The sequence below is a fragment of the Hibiscus syriacus genome, unplaced genomic scaffold (genome assembly GCF_006381635.1).
Source record: "Hibiscus syriacus cultivar Baekdansim isolate YM2019G1 unplaced genomic scaffold, ASM638163v2 tig00110831_pilon, whole genome shotgun sequence".
Classification (NCBI taxonomy): Eukaryota; Viridiplantae; Streptophyta; class Magnoliopsida; order Malvales; family Malvaceae; genus Hibiscus; species Hibiscus syriacus.
This window is the reverse complement of record NW_024062882.1, coordinates 4527793-4546688: the sequence shown is the minus strand read 5'-3', so window position 1 is coordinate 4546688 and position 18896 is coordinate 4527793.

The following is an 18896-nucleotide window of genomic DNA, read 5'->3' as shown; positions in this document are numbered from 1 at the left end:
CCAATACAATCACCCTTAAAGGAAGCCTTAGGGCCTTTGAGTGCAGCCACACGCAATAAAACAGCCCAAGGAAGCAAATGTTGAAAGAGATTCCATTGCCATTACTATCTGGATTGACCATGTCCACCACACATTTTAGGGAGATTTAGCATTTGAGACGGCGAGAGATAAGCAGCAAAAGAACCTACATTCGGCACCCAATCATCCATCCAGAAATCAATGTCTCTCCCATTACCAAATGGACCAACAAATATTATTATTGATGAAGGTTGCCCTTTGATTGTTTCTCGATCTAGGAAGGCAACAAGGATCCTTGCACAAGCAAGATGGCTCAAAAGAATGGTTAAATGGAAGTAGATGTAATGACAAAAAGAGATGGCTACAGAAGGTATAGATGAAGAAGTAAGTTGTGATGGTGATGGAATTTTGAAGTTGGTATTCAAAGAAGACTCAAAAAAGAACAATTATTAAAGAACAAAAACACATACTTTATATGCTTCTTTAAGGGGTGGTATAAGCGGACTTGGACCCACTATCTATAATGGAGATAGGAGCCACAAGTATCAGGGTGGAAATAGATGGGGTGATGCCACAAGCATAAGCTTGATAAGTAGATAAAGTTCACCTAAGAACTAAAGATAAAAACTCTCACAAATATTTCATAAATCAAAGTTTAATGTTCTATCTTTACAAATGAAATGCTAAGACTATTTACAAGCCTTAGGTGCCTAGGATACATTGCACGTTGGTGTGTACATAAAGCCTTTAATGAATGGACATTCATGGATGAATATTCATCCTTCATATAGATTCAATGCACGCCTAGTGTGAACAAAGATAAAGCCTTGAATGAGTGAATGTCCATCCTTAAATGAAATGAATTTTCTTTAGGACGAATACTTCCCCCTGTGGGAACATATTGTTTCATCTTCTTGCATGGATTTGAAGGAATATATCCAAATTGGTTTGGCCCCATTTAGAATGCATGCACCATGTGTGAACGTGACTCATCGACTCCCTTCATGCACTTGGTACATGAATGTACTTGCATTAATACAATTCATCCTCCACACCATTCATGAATAATGACATTCATTTCCCCAAATATGCGAACATGACTCCTCGATTGCCTTGGATGAATGCATATCTTTATTTTAAATGCATGGATTCTTTGTATGGATGAATGGTGCTCATCGCTTGTAACACCCCAGATTCCAGGCTAGTAGTTTCAGGTTTACCTGAGAGGTAAGTGGACCTCGTGAATTTTATTAATTAAGTTGTTGGACTCAATTAGGTTGGTTTTGGGGCCCAATTAGTCACAAAAAGGGGACTTTTAAATAAGGGACAAAAGACCAATGACTAAAAGTGTAATTAGACTATTAAGAAAGAAGATATATTTGGCTTTTAAGAGTGTTTTGGACGTGAGGGGTAGTAACATCCTCAATACCGGGTTAGTGACTAAATTGTAAAATTTTAGAATTTCGGGATAAAAGTAGAAAAGTTGAATAGTTCAATGATTTATGTGGAGATATTTCCTAAAAGGAGATTAAGGGTAAAATGGTCTTTGTTATCTAAAGATAATTATCTTATCTCTTTATTAAAAGATAAGCTTGTGGGGAGAGTAATCTGGAAAACTCTTCTCCCTTCTTCTTCTTCATCCACGTGAGAGCTCAAGCAAAGGTAAGATTTCTTGTTGTTGATTATTAGCTGAAATTTAAGGTTGAGTTTTGATTATTAGGTGATAATTAAGCATAAGAAGAGCTTAAATTATCTTGAAACAATAAGATGAAGAGAATAGAGGGAATTAAAGAAAAAAAAGGAATAAGTGAAATCTTGAAAGAGGGTTCTTTAATAAGGTTTTAGAGTGAATTTGACTTGTCATCAATCTAATTAACATGTATGAAGTGTTAGAATTGGATTTGTAACATGTTAAAATTTGGGTATGATTCTTAAATTTCATATGGAGAATAGGATATGGAGGTTAAAGAAGTGATTATTGAGTAGAAATGAGTGCAAATATGTATATGTAAGTTAGAAATATGAAAGGGGATGAAATATTAAGCATTTGAGTTGAATTAAATGGATTTTCGGGATTAAAATGCAAATTCTGGGCAAGGTGTATCGATGCACATTGAATGTGCATCGATGCACTCTTTAAAGAAGAAACATCGAATGCAATTGGTGTATCGATGCATAAGGAGTGCATCGATGCATCCTTTTAAAATGAAAAAATCGAAGGTAATTTGTGTATCGATCCATGGGTAGTGCATCAATGCACATGTTAAAGAATGCATCGATGCACTGTAGAATGCATCGATGCACTTCAAGGGGAAATTGAAATAAACATTTCTTTTGGTCTAAGAAATGATAGATTAGTGTATATCAATTGGATACTGATATGTATCAATGTATGATTATATAGATATCGAGCACAAACAAGTCCGGGTCGATTGTCAAGTTAAGATTCGATCGAAAGAGAGGAAAATCATAAAGTGTATTGGAATGTAGTGAGGCCCAGGTGAGTGCACATTAGATAGTGTATTATGTTTAATGGAAATAAGACTTGTGACAAGTCTATTTCCTATAGTAGAATGCATGAATTCATTAATATGAGCATATGTTTGATATGTTATGTCTGTGTTATTGATTGTTACATATGTTAATGATATGAGTGAATAAATGTTTATATGATACATATTAAGTGTCCATGATATATGCACACATGATAATATGATATAAGTTAAATTATGTAATATGATACATAACTATGAGATAAGTGAAGAAATGTATATATGATAGAGATTATGTATGTGATAAATGAATGATATGAAAAGTGACATGAACTACGTGAAAAGAAGCTACCTGATTATAGGTACATGTGAAAGAAGTTATGAGTTTATAAGAACATGTGTATATGTGATACTTGAAAGTAAATCATATTATTATATGAATATGAGAAATGATAAAAGCTATGAGCATATGAGATATGACTATGTGAAACGATATAAAAGAGAATGCCCATGTAAGTGTTAGGAGAGCTAGAGGTATAGTTGGCAAGCCAAAAGTCAAGGGTCTATGCGGTCCTTCGGGACATATGTGTTATCTGTAGTTCTTTGGGATATCTACGTGGTCCTTCGGGACAAATTCTACGCGCCACTAGTGGGAATTATACGAGCTGTGGTGACAGCATAGTGCACAACCTCAATAGACTCATATATCTACAGTTCTCACATGTGTACATGGGCTAATAAAGAGATAATTGTGAAATCAATGTATGTGATATATATGTATATGAATTGCATGATATGATATATGTGTGATATGGATTATTGTATATGTTACATGAATATATGTTGATGTATATGTGAGTGAGTATAAATGACTTATATATGATGATATAAGAATTTGTTATAAGTTATAGAATATGAATGTAAGAGATATGAAGTATAATAGTATAGGAGCAAGATAAAAACATAAATGATGAGATGTATGTAATTGTTATATGAAAAACATATGAGTGAGATGATTTGATATAATGTGTATGATATGATAATAATAGTTGTTCATGCATGATTACAAGTTAGAGTTTATATTATATATTTATTCGCCTCACTAAGTCCTAGACTTAGCGTGTGAGTGTTTCACACGAACGTTCTTACAAGCTTATGGATTGTAGAGGTGCAAGTCAGGTCAGCATTTTTCCTTACAAAATTTCAGATCAGAAAATAGATGATTTAAATGTATTTTATAGTATAAAAGTCTAGTTGGCATGTATTTAAAAGATTTGAATTGTATAAGCTCTGAATAGTTCTGTAAACGTTTTGAATAAGTTATATGTTATAAAAGTTTTTAAATTACTCACTATTTTATACAAGCAAATGTTTTAAAAAGTCAATGTGACACCTCAGACTCGGATCCAGATCGAATTCGGGTTGGGGGTGTTACATTTAATGGTATCAGAGCTACGGTTTAGCCGATTCTAGGTTAAAAACGAAGTCAAAAAGTGTTTTAAAAAGTACACATGCCAACACAAAGTGAAAAATTTTATGATCTAATAGGGTAAGGAGTGTGCTCTCTTGTTAATAAGTTAAATTGTTACGTTATATAAGATAAGTGAATACTTGAGAATGATTTATGAGATATATATGTTTATATGATATGATAAAAGATATGTGAACATATGCAAATGACATATGTTATATGATATGAATTGGATGATCATATGCACATGTGATATGTGATAGAAGAAATGATATGAGCACATGAATCTATGAGAGCTTCCAAAGTGAAGCACAAGGCGATAGACCTGAAGGTATTAGCATTCACCTGCCCTGGCCAGGCAGTTAGAAGAGCGAAAACCTCAGGGAATGCCTGTATATGATTAGAGAATGAATCATGATGTGGAAAAGTGTTCCAATGTGTTTTCAATTATATACTTCGTTAACTCATAGAATGAATGTATCGAAATAGTTAAAAGAGTTATGAGCACCCGAGCTCAAGGGTGAATTTGAGGAATGTTCTATTGTTACAGACATTTGGATAAATGATATTAAGATAATGCTAGAAGGTGTTTATTTCTCCAAAGTGGAGAAATTAAATTGAGAAATTCGTTATTACGTGGATAATATAGAATATGGTGAACAAATATCATCATAAGAACGTTAAAAGATCAAGTGATGTGGTTAGAATTTGAAAAAGGATTCAAGAATAAGTGCATCAGTGATACGTTTATAAGATGAATGAAATTAGAGTTATGGATATGAAACCAAGGGGTAGTACTGTATATAAGCAAGAATGTGAAAATAATAAGGGTTTGTACTCTAGAAGAAATAGTTAGCGTTGGCTAATAATATTACACGATGAAAAATGTGTTGATCATATGAATGTGATATAGTGAAGAAAATAACGATTCTTATGTTTGAGGGAAAGTAAGAATTGAAAGAGAAGTATAAAGTAATATGAAAAGATCATGTGCCTTAAAGTACGTATAAGAATTAAGAAATGATGAAAGGTTGGATGTATATGATTGGTTAATTAGGGCTTGTGCTCTAGATTGAACAGTTGTTATTGACTAGCCGTAAGAGTAAAGGTGATAGAGTTAAAAAGATTGGAAGAAAATATAAAGTGAGTTAATTAAGTATGATATGAATTTGAATATGGTTTTGTATTTGGATTATATAGATATGATGAAGACAAAGAGAAGAGTATTTACAAGTTTTAAAGAGAGCTTTGAGGAAGAAAAATATAAGTGCAAGAGATGGTGAAGAATAAGGTTCTCTGTATAAGTAAAACTGATTATTAAAGTTATAAAGATGGGATAAAGTTGTGAAAGCAACATAAGAACATTAAAATATATGTTTTTATTAGTATGTACAATGAAAATTCGAGGACGAATTTTCTTAAAAGGAGGAGAGATTTGTAACATCCTCAATATCGGGTTAGTGACTAAATTGTAAAACTTTAGAATTTGGGGATAAAAGTAGAAAAGTTGAATAGTTTAATGATTTATGTGGAGATATTTCCTAAAAGGAGATTAAGGGCAAAATGGTCTTTGTTATCTAAAGATAATTATCTCATCTCTTTATTAAGAGATAAGCTTGTGGGAAGAGTTATCTGGAAAACTCTTCTCCCTTCTTCTTCCTCCTCCACGTGAGAGCTCAAGCAAAGGTAAGATTTCTTGTTGTTGTTTATTAGCTGAAATTTAAGGTTGAGTTTTGATTATTATGTGATAATTAAGCATAAGAAGAGTGTAAATTATCTTGAAACAATAAGATGAAAATAATAGAGGGAATTAAAGAAAAAAAGGAATAAGTGAAATCTTGAAAGAGGGTTCTTTAATAAGGTTTTAGAGTGAATTTGACTTGTCATCAATCTAATTAACATGTATGAAGTGTTAGAATTGGATTTGTAACATGTTAAAAATTTGGGTATGATTCTTGAATTTCTTATGGAGAATAGGATATGGAGGTTAAAGAAGTGATTATTGAGTAGAAATGAGTGCAAATATGTATATGTAAGTTAGGAATATGAAAGGGGATGAAATATGAAGCATTTGAGTTGAATTAAATGGATTTTTGGGATTAAAATGCAAATTCTGGGCAAGGTGTATCGATGCACATTGAATGTGCTTCGATGCACTCTTTAAAGAAGAAACATCGAATGCAATTGGTGCATCGATGCATAAGGAGTGCATCGATGCATCCCTTTAAAATGAAAACATCGAAGGTAATTTGTGTATCGATGCATGGGTAGTGCATCGATTCACATGTTAAAGAATACATCGATGCACTGTAGAATACATCGATGCACTTCAAGGGGGAATTGAAATAGACAATTCTTTTGGTCTAAGAAATGATAGATTAGTGTATATCAATTGGATATTGATATGTATCAATGTATGATTATATAGATATCGAGCACGAACAAGTCCGGGTCGATTGTCAAGTTAAGATTCGATCGAAAGAGAAGAAAATCATAAAGTGTATTGGAACGTAGTGAGGCCCAAGTGAGTGCACATTAGATAGTGTATTATGTTTAATGGAAATAAGACTTGTGAAAAATCTGTTCCCTATAGTAGAATGCATGAATTCATTAATATGACATATGTTTGATATGTTATGTCTGTGTTATTGATTGTTACATATGTTAATGATATGAGTGAATAAATGTTTATATGATACATGTTAAGTGTCCATGATATATGCACACATGATAATAAGATATAAGTTAAATTATGTAATATGATATATAACTATGAGATAAGTGAAGAAATGTATATATGATAGAGACTATGTATGTGATAAATGAATGATATGAAAAGTGACATGAACTACGTGAAAAGAAGCTACCTGATTATAGGTACATGTGAAAGAAGTTATGAGTTTATAAGAACATGTGTATATGTGATACTTGAAAGTAAATCATATTATTATATGAATATGAGAAATGATATGATAAAAGCTATGAGCATATGAGATATGACTATGTGAAACGATATAAAAGAGAATGCCCATGTAAGTGTTAGGAGAGCTAGAGGTATAGTTGGCATGCCAAAAGTCGAGGGTCTATGCGGTCCTTCGGGACATAGTGGTCTTTCGGGACATATGTGTTATCTGTAGTCCTTTGGGACATCTACGTGGTCCTTCGGGACAAATTCTATGCGCCCCTAGTGGGAATTATACGAGCTGTGGTGACAGCATAGTGCACAACCTCAATAGACTCATATATCTACAGTTTTCACATGTGTACATGGGCTAATAAAGAGATAATTGTGAAATCAATGTATGTGATATATGTATATGAATTGCATGATATGATATATGTGTGATATGGATTATTGTATCTGTTACATGAATATATGTTGATGTATATGTTAGTGAGTATAAATGACTTATATATGATGATATAAGAATTTGTTATAAGTTATAGAATATTAATGTAAGAGATATGAAGTATAATAGTATAGGAGCAAGATAAAAACATAAATGATGAGATGTATGTAATTGTTATATGAAAAGCATATGAGTGAGATGATTTGATATAATGTGTATGATATGATAATAATAGTTGTTCATGCATGATTACAAGTTAGAGTTTACATTATATATTTATTCGCCTCACTAAGTCGTAGACATAGCGTGTGAGTGTTTCACACGCAGGTTCTTACAAGCTTATGGATTGTAGAGGTGCAAGTCAGGTCAGCATTTTTCCTTACAAAATTTCAGATCAGAAAATAGATGATTTAAATGTATTTTATAGTATAAAGGTCTAGTTGGCATGTATTTAAAAGATTTGAATTGTATAAGCTCTGAATAGTTCTGTAAACGTTTTGAATAAGTTATATGTTATAAAAGTTTTTAAATTACTCACTATTTTATACAAGTAAATGTTTTAAAAAGTCAATGTGACACCTCAGACTCGGATCTAGATCGAATTCGGGTTGGGGGTGTTACATTTAATGGTATCAGAGCTACGGTTTAGCCGATTCTAGGTTAAAAACGAAGTCAAAAAGTGTTTTAAAAAGTACACATGCCAACACAAAGTGAAAAAATTTCTGATCTGATAGGGTAAGGAGTGTGCTATCTTGTTAATAAGTTAAATTGTCACGTTATATAAGATAAGTGAATACTTGAGAATGATTTATGAGATATATATGTTTATATGATATGATAAAAGATATGTGAACATATGCAAATGACATATGTTATATGATATGAATTGGATGATCATATGCACATGTGATATGTGATAGAAGAAATGATATGAGCACATGAATCTATGAGAGCTTCCAAAGTGAAGCACAAGGCGATAGACCTGAAGGTAATAGCATTCACCTGCCCTGGCCAGGCAGTTAGAAGAGCGAAAACCTCAGGGAATGCCTGTATATGATTAGAGAATGAATCATGATGTGGAAAAGTGTTCCAATGTGTTTTCAATTATATACTTCGTTAACTCATAGAATGAATGTATCGAAATAGTTAAAAGAGTTATGAGCACCCGAGCTCAAGGGTGAATTTGAGGAATGTTCTATTGTTACAAACCTTTGGATAAATGATATTAAGATAATGCTAGAAGGTGTTCATTTCTCCAAAGTGGAGAAATTAAATTGAGAAATTCGTTATTACGTGGATAATATAGAATATGGTGAACAAATGTCATCATAAGAACGTTAAAAGATCAAGTGATGTGGTTAGAATTTGAAAAAGGATTCAAGAATAAGTGCATCAGTGATACATTTATAAGATGAATGAAATTAGAGTTATGGATATGAAACCAAGGGGTAGTACTGTGTATAAGCAAGAATGTGAAAATAATAAGGGTTTGTACTCTAGAAGAAATAGTTAGCGTTGGCTAATAATATTACACGATGAAAAATGTGTTGATCATATGAATGTGATATAGTGAAGGAAATAACGATTCTTATGTTTGAGGGAAAGTAAGAATTGAAAGAGAAGTATAAAGTAATATGAAAAGATCATGTGCCTTAAAGTACATATAAGAATTAAGAAATGATGAAAGGTTGGATGTATATGACTGGTTAATTAGGGCTTGTGCTCTAGATTGAACAGTTGTTATTGACTAGCCGTAAGAGTAAAGGTGATAGAGTTAAAAAGATTGGAAGAAAAGATAAAGTGAGTTAATTAAGTATGATATGAATTTGAATATGGTTTTGTATTTGGATTATATAGATATGATGAAGACAAAAAGAAGAGTATTTACAAGTTTTAAAGAGAGCTTTGAGGAAGAAAAATATAAGTGCAAGAGATGGTGAAGAATAAGGTTCTGTATAAGTAAAACTGATTATTAAAGTTATAAAGATGGGATAAAGTTGTGAAAACAACATAAGAACATTAAAATATATGTTTTTGTTAGTATGTACAATGAAAATTCGAGGACAAATTTTCTTAAAAGGAGGGGAGATTTGTAACATCCTCAATACCGGGTTAGTGACTAAATTGTAAAATTTTAGAATTTGGGGATAAAAGTAGAAAAGTTGAATAGTTCAATGATTTATGTGGAGATATTTCCTAAAAGGAGATTAAGGGCAAAATGGTCTTTGTTATCTAAAGATAATTATCTCATCTCTTTATTAATAGATAAGCTTGTGGGAAGAGTTATCTGGAAAACTCTTCTCCCTTCTTCTTCCTCCTCCACGTGAGAGCTCAAGTAAAGGTAAGATTTCTTGTTGTTGTTTATTAGCTGAAATTTAAGGTTAAGTTTTGATTATTATGTGATAATTAAGCATAAGAAGAGCTTAAATTATCTTGAAACAATAAGATGAAAAGAATAGAGGGAATTAAAGAAAAAAAGGAATAAGTGAAATCTTGAAAGAGGGTTCTTTAATAAGGTTTTAGAGTGAATTTGACTTGTCATCAATCTAATTAACATGTATGAAGTGTTAGAATTGGATTTGTAACATGTTAAAATTTGGGTATGATTCTTGAATTTCTTATGGAGAATAGGATATGGAGGTTAAAGAAGTGATTATTGAGTAGAAATGAGTGCAAATATGTATATGTAAGTTAGGAATATGAAAGGGGATGAAATATGAAGCATTTGAGTTGAATTAACTGGATTTTTGGGATTAAAATGCAAATTCTGTGCAAGGTGTATCGATGCACATTGAATGTGCATCGCTGCACTCTTTAAAGAAGAAACATCGAATACAATTGGTGCATCGATGCATAAGGAGTGCATCGATGCATCCCTTTAAAATGAAAACATCGAAGGTAATTTGTGTATCGATGCATTGGTAGTGCATCGATGCACATGTTAAAGAATGCATCGATTCACTGTAGAATATATCGATGCACTTCAAGGGGGAATTGAAATAGACAATTCTTTTGGTCTAATAAATGATAGATTAGTGTAAATTAATTGGATATTGATATGTATCAATGTATGATTATATAGATATCGAGCACGAACAAGTCCGGGTCGATTGTCAAGTTAAGATTCGATCGAAAGAGAGGAAAATCATAAAGTGTATTGGAACGTAGTGAGGCCCAAGTGAGTGCACATTAGATAGTGTATTATGTTTAATGGAAATAAGACTTGTGACAAACCTGTTTCCTATAGTAGAATGCATGAATTCATTAATATGAACATATGTTTGATATGTTATGTCTGTGTTATTGATTGTTACATATGTTAATGATATGAGTGAATAAATGTTTATATTATACATGTTAAGTGTCCATGATATATGTACACATGATAATAAGATATAAGTTAAATTATGTAATATGATACATAACTATGAGATAAGTGAAGAAATGTATATATGATAGAGATTATTTATGTGATAAATGAATGCTATGAAAAGTGACATGAACTACGTGAAAAGAAGCTACCTGATTACAGGTACATGTCAAAGAAGTTATGAGTTTATAAGAACATGTGTATATGTGATACTTGAAAGTGAATCATATTATTATATGAGTATGAGAAATGATATGATAAAAGCAATGAGCATATGAGATATGACTATGTGAAACGATATAAATGAGAATGCCCATATAAGTGTTAGGAGAGCTAGAGATATAGTTGGCATGCCAAGAGTCGAGGGTCTACGCAGTCTTTCGGGACATATGTGTTATATGTAGTCCTTTGGGATATCTACGTGGTCCTTCGGGACAAATTCTACGCGCCCCTACTGGAAATTATACGAGCTGTGGTTATAGCATAGTGCACAACCTCAATAGACTCATATATCTACAGTTCTCACATGTGTACATGGGCTAATAAAGAGATAATTGTGAAATCAATGTATGTGATATATGTACATGAATTGCATGATATGATATATGTGTGATATGGGTTATTGTATCTGTTACATGAATATATGTTGATGTATATGTGAGTGAGTATAAATGACTTATATATGATGATATAAGAATTTGTTATAAGTTATAGAATATGAATGTAAGAGATATGAAGTATAATAGTATATGTGAGTGAGCATAAATGACTTATATATGATGATATAAGAATTTGTTATAAGTTATAGAATATGAATGTAAGAGATATAATGACTTATACATGAATATGAATATAAAAACATAAATGATGAGATGTATATAATTGTTATATGAAAAGCATATGAGTTAGATGATTTGATATAATGTGTATGATATGATAATAATAGTTGTTCCTGCATGATTAAAAGTTAGAGTTTACATTATATATTTATTCGCCTCACTAAGTCAAAGATTTAGCGTGTGAGTGTTTCACACGTAGGTTCTTACAAGCTTATGGATTGTTGAGGTGCAAGTCATGTTAGCATTTTTCCTTACAAGGTTTCATGTCAGAAAATAGATGATTTAAATGTATTTTATGGTATAAAAGTCTAGTTGGCATGTATTTAAAAGATTTGAATTGTATAAGCTCTGATTAGTTCTGTAAACGTTTTGAATAAGTTATATGTTATAAAAGTTTTTAAATTACTCACTATTTTATACAAGTAAATGTTTTAAAAAGTCAATATGACACCTCAGACTCGGATCCAGATCGAATTTGGGTTGGGGGTGTTACATTTAATGGTATCAGAGCTACGGTTTAGCCGATTCTAGGTTAAAAACGAAGTCAAAAAGTGTTTTAAAAAGTACACATGCCAACACAAAGTGAAAAATTTTCTGATCTGATAGGGTAAGGAGTGTGCTGTCTTGTTAATAAGTTAAATTGTTACGTTATATAAGATAAGTGAATACTTGAGAATGATTTATGAGATATATATGTTTATATGATATGATAAAAAAATATGTGAACATATGCAAATGACATATGTTATATGATATGAATTGGATGATCATATGCACATGTGATATGTGATAGAAGAAATGATATGAGCACATGAATCTATGAGAGCTTCCAAAGTGAAGCAAAAGGTGATAGACCTGAAGGTAATAGCATTCACCTGCCCTGGCCAGGCAGTTAGAAGAGCGAAAACCTTAGGGAATGCCTGTATATGATTAGAGAATGAATCATGATGTGGAAAAGTGTTCCAATGTGTTTTCAATTATATACTTCGTTAACTCATAGAATGAATGTATCGAAATAGTTAAAAGAGTTATGAGCACCCGAGCTCAAGGGTGAATTTGAGGAATGTTCTATTGTTACAAACCTTTGGATAAATGATATTAAGATAATGCTAGAAGGTGTTCATTTCTCCAAAGTGGAGAAATTAAATTGAGAAATTCGTTATTACGTGGATAATATAGAATATGGTGAACAAATGTCATCATAAGAACGTTAAAAGATCAAGTGATGTGGTTAGAATTTGAAAAAGGATTCAAGAATAAGTGCATCAGTGATACATTTATAAGATGAATGAAATTAGAGTTATGGATATGAAACCAAGGGGTAGTACTGTGTATAAGCAAGAATGTGAAAATAATAAGGGTTTGTACTCTAGAAGAAATAGTTAGCGTTGGCTAATAATATTACACGATGAAAAATGTGTTGATCATATGAATGTGATATAGTGAAGAAAATAACGATTCTTATGTTTGAGGGAAAGTAAGAATTGAAAGAGAAGTATAAAGTAATATGAAAAGATCATGTGCCTTAAAGTACATATAAGAATTAAGAAATGATGAAAGATTGGATGTATATGATTGGTTAATTAGGGCTTGTGCTCTAGATTGAACAGTTGTTATTGACTAGCCGTAGAGTAATGATAGAGTTAAAAAGATTGGAAGAAAATAAAGTGAGTTAATTAAGTATGATATGAATTTGAATATGGTTTTGTATTTGGATTATATAGATATGATGAAGACAAAGAGAAGAGTATTTACAAGTTTTAAAGAGAGCTTTGAGGAAGAAAAATATAAGTGCAAGAGATGGTGAAGAATAAGGTTCTATATAAGTAAAACTGATTATTAAAGTTATAAAGATGTGATAAAGTTGTGAAAACAACATAAGAACATTAAAATATATGTTTTTGTTAGTATGTACAATGAAAATTCGAGGACGAATTTTCTTAAAAGGAGGGGAGATTTGTAACATCCTCAATACCGGGTTAGTGACTAAATTGTAAAATTTTAGAATTTGGGGATAAAAGTAGCAAAGTTGAATAGTTCAATGATTTTTGTGGAGATATTTCCTAAAAGGAGATTAAGGGCAAAATGGTCTTTGTTATCTAAAGATAATTATCTCATCTCTTTATTAAGAGATAAGCTTGTGGGAAGAGTTATCTGGAAAACTCTTCTCCCTTCTTCTTCCTCCTCCACGTGAGAGCTCAAGCAAAGGTAAGATTTCTTGTTGTTGTTTATTAGCTGAAATTTAAGGTTGAGTTTTTTTTATTATGTGATAATTAAGCATAAGAAGAGTTTAAATTATCTTGAAACAATAAGATGAAAAGAATAGAGGGAATTAAAGAAAAAAAAGGAATAAGTGAAATCTTGAAAGAGGGTTCTTTAATAAAGTTTTAGAGTGAATTTGGCTTGTCATCAATCTAATTAAAATTTATGAAGTGTTAGAATTGGATTTGTAACATGTTAAAGTTTGGGTATGATTCTTGAATTTCTTATGGAGAATAGGATATGGAGGTTAAAGAAGTGATTATTGAGTAGAAATGAGTGCAAATATGTATATGTAAGTTAGGAATATGAAAAGGGATGAAATATGAAGCATTTGAGTTGAATTAAATGGATTTTTGGGATTAAAATGTAAATTCTGGGCAAGGTGTATCGATGCACATTGAATGTGCATCGATGCACTCTTTAAAGAAGAAACATCGAATGCAATTGGTGCATTGATGCATAAGGAGTGCATCGATGCATCCCTTTAAAATGAAAACATCGAAGGTAATTTGTGTATCGATGCATGGGTATTGATGCATAAGGAGTGCATCGATGCATCCCTTTAAAATGAAAACATCGAAGGTAATTTGTGTATCGATGCATGGGTAGTGCATCGATGCACATGTTAAAGAATGCATCGATGCACTGTAGAATACATCGATGCACTTCAAGGGGGAATTGAAATAGACAATTGTTTTGGTCTAAGAAATGATAGATTAGTGTATATCAATTGGATATTGATATGTATCAATGTATGATTATATAGATATCGAGCACAAACAAGTCTGGGTCGATTGTCAAGTTAAGATTCGATCGAAAGAGAGGAAAATCATAAAGTGTATTGGAACGTAGTGAGGCCCAAGTGAGTGCACATTAGATAGTGTATTGTTAATGGAAATAAGACTTGTGACAAATCTGTTTCTATAGTAGAATGCATGATTCATATATGAACATATGTTTGATATGTTATGTCTGTGTTATTGATGTTACATATGTTAATGATATGAGTGAATAAATGTTTTATGATACATGTTAAGTGTCCCTATGCATGATAAGATATAAGTAATTATGTAATATGATATAACTATGAGATAAGTGAAATGTATATATGATAGAGATTATGTATGTGATAAATGAATGATATGAAAAGTGACATGAACTACGTGAAAAGAAGCTACCTGATTACAGGTACATGTTGTAATATGATACATAACTATGAGATAAGTGAAGAAATGTATATATGATAGAGATTATGTATGGATAAATGAATGATATGAAAAGTGACTGAACTACGTGAAAAGAAGCTACCGATTACAGGTACATGTGAAAGAAGTTATGAGTTTATACGACATGTGTATATGTGATACTTGAAAGTAAATCATATATTATATGAATATGAGAAATGATATGATAAAAGCTATGAGCATATGAGATATGACTATGTGAACGATATAAAAAGAGAATGCCCATGTAAGTGTTAGAGAGCTAGGTATAGTTGGCATGCCAAAAGTCGAGGGTCTATGCGCCTTCGGGACATAGTGGTCATTCGGGACATATGTGTTATCTGTAGTCCTTTGGGACATCTATGGGTCCTTCGGACAAATTCTACGCGCCCTAGTGTTGAATTATTGAGCTGTGGTGACAGCATAGTGCACAACCTCAATAGACTCATATCTACAGTTCTCACATGTGTACATGGGCTAATAAGAGTAATTGTGAAATCATGTATGTGATATATGTATATGAATTGCATGATATGATATATGTGTGATGGATTATTGTATATTTACATGAATATATGTTGATGTATATGTGAGTGAGTATAAATGACTTATATAGATGATATAATAATTGTTATAAGTTATAGAATTATGTAAGAGATATGAAGTATAATAGTATAGGAGCAAGATAAAAACATAAATGATGAGATGTAGTAATTTTATGAAAGCATGAGGTGCGATGATTTGATATATGTGTAGATAATATAATAGTTGTTCATGCATGATTACAAGTTAGGTTTACATTATATATTTATTCGCCTCACTAAGTCATAGACTTAGCGTGTGAGTGTTTCACACGCAGGTTCTTACAACTTTATGGATTGTAGAGGTGCAAGTCAGGTCAGCATTTTTCCTTACAAAATTTCAGATCAGAAAATAATGATTTAAATGTATTTTATAGTAAAAGTTCTAGTTGGCATGTATTTAAAAGATTTGAATTGTATAAGCTGAATAGTTTTGTAAACGTTTTGAATAAGTTATATGTTATAAAAGTTTTTAGATTACTCACTATTTTATACAAGTAAATGTTTTGAAAAGTCAATGTGACACCTCAGACTCGGATCCAGATCGAATTCGGGTTGGGGCTGTTACATTTAATGGTATCAGAGCTATGGTTTAGCCGATTCTAGGTTAAAAACGAAGTCAAAAAGTGTTTTAAAAAGTACACATGCCAACACAAAGTGAAAAATTTTCTGATCTGATAGGGTAAGGAGTGTGCTGGTCTTGTTAATAGTAAATTGTTACGTTATAAGATAAGTGAATACTTGAGAATGATTTATGATATATTGTTTATATGATATAAAAAATATGTGAACATATGCAAATGACATATGTTATATATGAATTTGGATGATCATATGCACATGTATGATAGAAGAATGATATGAGCACATGAATCTATGAGAGCTTCCAAAGTGAAGCACAAGGCGATAGACCTGAAGGTAATAGCATTCACCTGCCTTGGCCATGCAGTTAGAAGAGCGAAAACCTCATGGAATGCCTGTATATGATTAGAGAATGAATCATGATGTGGAAAGGTGTTCCAATGTGTTTTCAATTATATACTTCGTTAACTCATACAATGAATGTTTCGAAATAGTTAAAAGAGTTATGAGCACCCGAGCTCAAGGGTGAATTTGAGGAATGTTCTATTGTTACAAACCTTTGGATAAATGATATTAAGATAATGCTAGAAGGTGTTCATTTCTCCAAAGTGGAGAAATTAAATTGAGAAATTCGTTATTACGTGGATAATATAGAATATGGTGAACAAATGTCATCATAAGAACGTTAAAAGATCAAGTGATGTGGTTAGAATTTGAAAAAGGATTCAAGAATAAGTGCATCAGTGATACGTTTATAAGATGAATGAAATTAGAGTTATTGATATGAAACCAAGGGGTAGTACTGTGTATAAGCAAGAATGTGAAAATAATAAGGGTTTGTACTCTAGAAGAAATAGTTAGCGTTGGCTAATAATATTACACGATGAAAAATGTGTTGATCATAGAATGTGATATAGTGAAGGAATAACGATTCTTATGTTTGAGGGAAAGTAAAGAGAAGAGAATAAAAGTAATATGAAAAGATCATGTGCCTTAAAGTACATATAAGATTAAGAAATGATGAAAGGTTGGATGTATATGATTGGTTAATTAGGGCTTGTGCTCTAGATTGAACAGTTGTTATTGACTAGCCGTAAGAGTAAAGGTCATAGAGTTAAAAAGATTGGAAGAAAGATAAAGTGAGTTAATTAAGTATGATATGAATTTGAATATGGTTTTGTATTTGGATTATATAGATATGATGAAGACAAGAGAAGAGTATTTACAGTTTTAAAGAGAGCTTTGAGGAAGAAAAATATAAGTGCAAGAGATGGTGAAGAATAAGGTTCTGTATAAGTAAAACTGATTATTAAAGTTATAAAGATGGGATAAAGTTGTGAAAGCAACATAAACTTAAATATATGTTTTTATTAGTATGTACAATGAAAATTCGAGGACGAATTTTCTTAAAAGGAGGAGAGATTTGTAACATCCTCAATACCGGGTTAGTGACTAAATTATAAAATTTTAGAATTTGGGGATAAAAGTAGAAAAGTTGAATAGTTCAATAATTTATGTGGAGATATTTCCTAAAAGGAGATTAAAGGCAAAATGGTCTTTGTTACTAAAGATAATTATCTCATCTCTTATTAAGAGATAAGCTTGTGGAAGAGTTATCTGGAAAACTCTTCTCCCTTTCTTCTTCCTCCTCCACGTGAGAGCTCAAGCAAAGGTAAGATTTCTTGTTGTTGTTTATTAGCTGAAATTTAAGGTTGAGTTTTGATTATTATGTGATAATTAAGCATAAGAAGAGCTTAAATTATCTTGAAACAATAAGATGAAAAGAATAGAGGGAATTAAAGAAAAAAAAGGAATAAGTGAAATCTTGAAAGAGGGTTCTTTAATAAGGTTTTTAGAGTGATTTGACTTGTCATCAATCTAATTAACATGTATGAAGTGTTAGAATTGGATTTGTAACATGTTAAAATTTGGGTATGATTCTTGAATTTCTTATGGATAGGATATAGAGGTAAAGAAGTGATTATTGAGTAGAAATGAGTGCAAATAGTATATGTAGTTAGGAATATGAAAGGGGATGAAATATGAAGCATTTGAGTTGAATTAAATGGATTTTTGGGATTAAAATGCAAATTCTGGGCAAGATGTATCGATGCACATTGAATGTGCATCGATGCACTCTTTAAAGAAGAAACATCGAATGCAATTGGTGCATCGCATAAGGAGTGCATCGATGCATCCATTTAAAATGAAAACATCGAAGGTAATTTGGTATCGATGCATGGGTAGTGCATCGATGCACATGTTAAAGAATGCATCGATGCACTGTAGAATATATCGATGCACTTCAAGGGGAATTTAAATAGACAATTCTTTTGGTCTAAAATGATGATTAGTGTATAATTGGATATTGATATGTATCAATGTATGAAATGTTATATGATAATGTTAAGTGTCCATGATAATTGCACACATGTATAAGATATAAGTTAAATATATGTATTGATACATAACTATGAGATAAGTGAAGAAATGTATATATAGATTATGTGATAAATGAATGATATGAAAGTGACATGAACTACGTGAAAAGAAGCTACCTGATTACAGGTACATGTGAAAGAAGTTATGAGTTTATAAGAACATGTGTATGTGATACTTGAAAGTGAATCATATTATTATATGTATGAGAAATGATATGATAAAAGCAATGAGCATATGAGATATGACTATGTGAAACGATATAATGA